General features: G+C 47.5%; 1 long non-coding RNA gene across 1 annotated transcript; it reads left to right on the top strand.

Annotated features, from left to right (window-relative positions):
• The first annotated feature begins 468 nt into the window (after positions 1-468).
• LOC116986613 lies at positions 469-4,894 on the top strand. Its single transcript, XR_004415537.1, has 3 exons — positions 469-508; positions 3,015-3,122; positions 4,808-4,894. It is a non-coding gene; the product is annotated as an uncharacterized LOC116986613 (long non-coding RNA).
• Positions 4,895-5,993: the final 1,099 nt, after the last annotated feature.

Raw genomic sequence — 5,993 nt, 5'->3', positions numbered from 1 at the left:
CTCAACGGGTCGGGCAGCATCTGTGGAGAGAGAACGAGAGTTAATGTGTCAGGTAGATACCATGTATCCTCCCGCTCCCAAGTTCTTCTCCAACGTAGAAGACATGTGCCTAACTCTAGCAGCAGGCAGATAACACAGTCTGTGGGACTCTGAGGGCATGAAAGAAGTCTCTGAATGCTTGCGACCATCCTGTGGTATCTTAATGGGTGAGCCTCCTGTCTGGATCAAGGGGCTTGGTCCATCTATGGTGGCCTCAGAAGGATCCTTGCTCAAATCTCTGGATTGGGATTTGAACCCAGGAATCTCCCCACACAGAGCAAGAGCGCTCCCAACTGAGGCATCTCCCACACATCACTAAAGTGGCACAGAACGTGCTTTCACACATTTAATGTCCAAAAACTTCATTCACTTTATCTCCACAAGGGTTTCAAACAAGCCGCCCAGACATGGACATCACCACCGATGCAGCAAGTTCCACTGAGGCTTCTGGTTCAACACTTCCAAACAGGTTAGTAACTCGAAGAGCCAATTCAGCCTCACCTGAGAACAAATTAGTTAAGTTCAGTTCAGCTCAGTTTAAATATACAGCGTGGAAATGGGCCCTTTGGCCCACCGAGTCCGCTCTGAGCAGCGATCACCCCATACTCCAGTTCTGTTCTACACACTAGAGGCAATTTACTACAAACCCGTACGTCTTTGGAATGTGGGAGGAAACTGGAGAACCCAGAGTAAACTCTTGCGATCACATGGAGAACGTACAAACTCTGCTCTGACAGGACCGGTAGTCAGGATCGAACCCGGGTATCCTGCGCTGTGAGGCAGCAACTCTATCGCTGTGCTGACATGTCAATGGGCGAGCCTCATGTCTAGATCAAGGGGCTTGGCCCATCTATGGTGGCCTAGGAAGGATCCTTGCTCAAATCTCTGGATTGGGATTTGAACCAAGAAACTCCTCACACAGAGCAAGAGCGCTCCCAACTGAAGCATCTCCCACACATCACTAAAGTGGCACAGAACGTGATTTTAATCATTTAATGGTCAAAGACTTAATCCAATTTATCTTCACAAGGGTCTCAAAAATGCCACCCAGATATCCTCACCTATTTGGTGTGTGTGTTTGTGCAGGGGAGGGGGGTGGTTACATGACGGCGCAGCGGTAGAGTTGCTTCCTTACAACGCTTGTACCGCCGGAGACGCAGGTTCGATCCCGACTACAGGTGCTGCCTGTACGGAGTTTGTACGTTATCCCCGTGACCGCGTGGGTTTTCTCTGAGATCTTTGGCTTCCTCCAACACTCCAAAGACGTGCAGGTTTGTAAGTAGATTGGCTTGGCGTATGTATCAATTGCCCCTAGTGTGTGTCGGCTAGTGTTAGTGTGCGAGGATCGCTGGTCGTTGTGGACTCCATGGGCCGTAGGGCTTGTTTCCGCGCTATATTTCAAAACTAAACTGAACTGAATTAAAATATGGTCACCACCACCTCAGGAACCACCACAACCACTCTGCCTCCGGAAGCTTCGACCACCAGGGACCCGTGGTTCATCGCCTCGACACAGGTCGGTGACTCAAAGGACCAACTCAGCCTTGCACAGCTTCACCACAGTGTCAACGGCTGAAGCGAGCAGCCCATGATTAACAAGAAGGATAAATACAATCAGCGCGTTTACTGACGGTCGCCGTGGGTTATTGTTGCTTCCTATATAACAGCAGATATTCCCTCCCTCACACATTGGTCAAAATCATCTTCGTTCCAATCTCCACAGCCTGAGCTTCCTCTCCTGGTGCTGTCCTGGAAGAGTACAGACCAGGTGGACTTTGCTACATCGGGAGAGGGCAGCATTCCTGCTGCCTGACCCGCTGAGTTACTCCATCTTTTTGTGACCAACTACAACCTTTCTCAGTGGTGAAAGTTTGGGTAGAGGGGAAACGGATTCTGTTGTCGGTAAAATCAGTCCCAGTACTCTTCTTTCTCCGTCAGCTCAAGAAGTTCAGAGTGAGGAAACATCTCCTAATCCGATTTTACACAGCCATCATCCAAAGCATGCTCACTTCATCAATAACAGCTTGGTACAGCAGTTTAGACACTCACTCCCGTAATAAACTACAGCGCATTGTTAACAAAGCATCCAAAATCATCAGCACTCCCCTCCCATCAATAGAATCACTCAATCTCAAACGGTCCGTGTCAAGGGTGAAGGAAATCATTTCTGATCCCTCCCACCCAGCTCACCACATCTTCCACCTGCTGCCCTCAGGGAGGCGCTACAGCTCACTGCCTGCCAAAACATCACGATTTAAAAACAGTTTCTGTCCATATGCAATTAGAACTCTGAACACTCTATGATAATATCACAAAGCCACCTCGTGCATGTACTGTATACTGTATGTTGTTTGTGTTTTATGTTATGTTTGACGGGAATCAGCCTATTGTGTAACATCCTGTACTGAATATGAATTCCACCAGCTTGACTGTGTGGTCATTAAAGAATCTGAATTGAGAAAGCGTGGCTGATCACATTCCAGTCCATTGATAATTACTCTTTGGCCCTGACCCAGTGGCCCTACCATTGTGAATGTCTACCCTTATTTGATGCCAAAAACAAATAACTTCACACTTATTACGGTTCAATACCTGCTGGCATTGCTCTGCCCAACATACCAGTTGCTTCTTATCCCTCTGTGGTCTATGATAATCCAACATTAACATCTAAGAACGGCAGATGGGACTAGTGTAGATTAGGGCATCATGGTCGGAGTGGGGAAATTGGGTCAAAGGACATGTTTTCGTGCTCTATGTCTGACCACCAACATGAACATCTAAGTTGTTAATGTATGTAGTCATGGAACACCTCCAATGAATGGGTGCATGTTGCAATATAAACATCTCACCAATGTCTACGCCACAACCTTGGATCACGCTGGATGATTCCGTGTGCAATATGATGGGAAAAAAATTCCCAGCGTTGATCTTTAATAAGTCTGTGTGGAAGTAATAATATTTCCTTGGATTTCCAGGGACATCGTGCTGAATGTTCGCCGTGTTTGGGGTGTGTTACGCTGGGTACTCTTTGGAGTTCTGCTTCTCTTCCAGGTTTCCATCAACTGTGTGACAACTTTGAAAAGGTAAAAGTTTGCAATCTCTTCACTCTGGTGTTCACATTAAATTCAATTGGAAATGATGGGAATTTACTTTAGAATTGTAGAGATAAAGTGTGGACATACATTGCCCTCCATAATGTTTGGGACAAATACCCTTCATTTATTTAATTGCCTCTGTATTCCACAATTTGACAGTTGTAATAGAAAAACTCTCATGTGGTTAAAGTGCACATTGTCAGATTTTAATAAAGGCCATTTTTATACATTTTGGTTTTACCATGTTGAAATTACAGCTGTGTTTATACATAGTCCCCCCCATTTCAGGGCACCGTAATATTTTGGACTCATGGCTTCACAGGTGTTTGTAGTTGCACAGGTGTGCTTAATTGCAGGTATAAGAAAGCTCTCAGCACCTAGTCTTTCCTCCAGTCTTTCCATCACCTTTGGAAACTTTTATTGCTGTTTATCAACATGAGGACCAAAGTTCTGCCCGCAGGATGCAGGTTCCCCAAGCGGAATATGAGGTGCTGTTCCTCCAATTTCCGGTGTTGCTCACTCTGGCCATGGAGGAGACCCAGAACAGAGAGGTCGGACGGGGAATGGGAGGAGGAGTTGAAGTGCTGAGCCACCGGGCGGTCAGGTAGGTTCTTGTGGACCGAGCAGAGGTGTTCGGCGAAACGTTTGCCCAGCCTCCGCTTAGTCTCACCGATGTAGATCAGCTGTCATCTAGAGCAGCGGATGCAATAGATGAGGTTGGAGGAGATACAGGTGAACCTCTGTCGCACCTGGAACGACTGCTTGGGTCCTTGAATGGAGTCGAGGGGGGAGGTAAAGGGACAGGTGTTGCATCTCTTGCGGTTGCAACGGAAAGTGCCCGGGGAGGGGGTGGTACGGGAGAGAAGGGAAGAATTGACAAGGGAGTTACAGAGGGAGCGGTCTTTGCGGATGGCGGACATGGGAGGAGATGGGAAGATGTGGTGAGTGGTGGGGTCACGTTGGAGGTGGCGAAACTGACGGAGGATTACTTGTTGTATGTGACGGCTGGTGGGGTGAAAGGTGAAGACTCAGCCCTTGTTGCGAGTGCGGGGATGGGGAGAGAGAGCAGTGTTGCGGGGTATGGAAGAGACCCCGGTGCGAGCCTCATCTATGTATAAACACTGTATAAACAATGTATAGACAATGTATAAACACTGCTGTAATTTCTACACGGTGAAACCAAAATGTATAAAAATGGCCTCTATTAAAATCTGACAATGTGCACTTTAACCACACGTGATTTTTTCCATTACAATTCTCAAATTGTGGAGTACAGAGGCAAGTAAATAAATGACGGGTCTTTGTCCCAAACATTATGGAGGGCACTGTAGGCCCTACAGCCAACCAAGTCCGCGCCGACTAATGATAACCCCGTACACTCGCACTATCCGACACACGAGGGGTAATTTACAATTATTCAGAGGCCAATTAACCTACAAAACTACACGTCTTTGGATTGTGGGAGGAAACCGGAGCACCCAGCGAAAACCCTCACTGTCACAGGCAGAAGATACAAACTCCGTACAGACAGCACCCGTAGACATGATCAAACCCGGGTCTCTGGCGCTGTAAGGCAGCAACTCTACCGCTGCGCCACTGTGCCGCCCTGGGTCATTTCCTCCGGTAAAATTTGATGGTAGAGATTATAAACTGTGTTTTAATTATTATTCAAGGAAAAAAACAGCCGAGACCTTGGAGATGGGGTCGGCAGTGGTGGAGGAAGGAGAGGGACAGCGCCGGTGAGCTGGCTGGGTGGGGCCTCACCTCGCATGGAGATGGCCGTGGGACACGAGGGGAAAAGGGTGCATGGTGGGTCGAGGCGTGGGCGAAGTGCGAGTGGGCTGCTGGAGGCCCTGCAGCAGCCGGTGGATCGGGTGCCGCTGGAGGCCCCACAGAGATCGGGGACGAGCGCGCGGATCGGACATGGCCTGCAGCGGCACGGAGCGGTGGTGGAGGCACCGACAACATCGCCAGGCCAGGCCGACCCCTGCAACTCCCACCCAGTGCCGTCCCCATGACAAAGGGCATTTAAGACCAAAATATGACTCTCCTTTTTGACCAATTTGTTTTTTAAGAATATAAGATACTGCCAGAAATGAGGCAACTCTTGTGTACTGCATCATATAATCTGCTATTAATACTCTTGTTCCTAGCTTCAGCTGTGCTTACATAAAGTAAGATTTTTACTGAATTCTATGCAAAAGAAATGTCACTGTACCCATGTGCATGAGACAATAAGTGACCATTGAACCATTGAGCAAAGGGGGATATAAAAACAGTTAAATGATTACAAGTATTGAACTGTGGACACGCGTTAGAAGAATAAGATAAAAATGAAGGGTAATCGTTATATCAATATTGTTATTCCGATGGAATGACGCCCAATAATCATCGTTTAGCTTTTCAGGGCCAGAGAGGGTGTTCACCAGTTGGAGATGTACAAATCTCATCACCTTGACCCTACAGCATCACCACACCCCACCTATGTCCAATCTACCTTGACCACTTGAGGAGGAATTTCTTTAGCCAGAGGGTGATGAATCTGTGGAATTCATTGCCACAGACGGCTGTGGAGGCCAAGTCAATGGATATTTTTAAATTGGAGATTGACAGGTTTACTCAGGGTGTCAAAGGTTGAGGGGAGAAGGCAGGAGAATGGGATGGAGGGGGAAGATAGGTAATCCATGATTGAATGGCGGAGTAGACTCGATGGAGCAAATAGCCGAAATCTGCACCTATGTTTGAAGACACGTCTGTACATCCTGACATTCACCCAAAAGACAGCAGAACATAAACTAGAATTCAAAGCTGGCTCTCCATAATGTGAACTTTTAACTTTACTACCAATTGAATTGCTGT

The sequence above is a fragment of the Amblyraja radiata genome, chromosome 24, assembly GCF_010909765.2.
Source record: "Amblyraja radiata isolate CabotCenter1 chromosome 24, sAmbRad1.1.pri, whole genome shotgun sequence".
Taxonomy (NCBI): domain Eukaryota; kingdom Metazoa; phylum Chordata; class Chondrichthyes; order Rajiformes; family Rajidae; genus Amblyraja; species Amblyraja radiata.
This window is presented reverse-complemented; position numbering and strand designations above follow the sequence as displayed.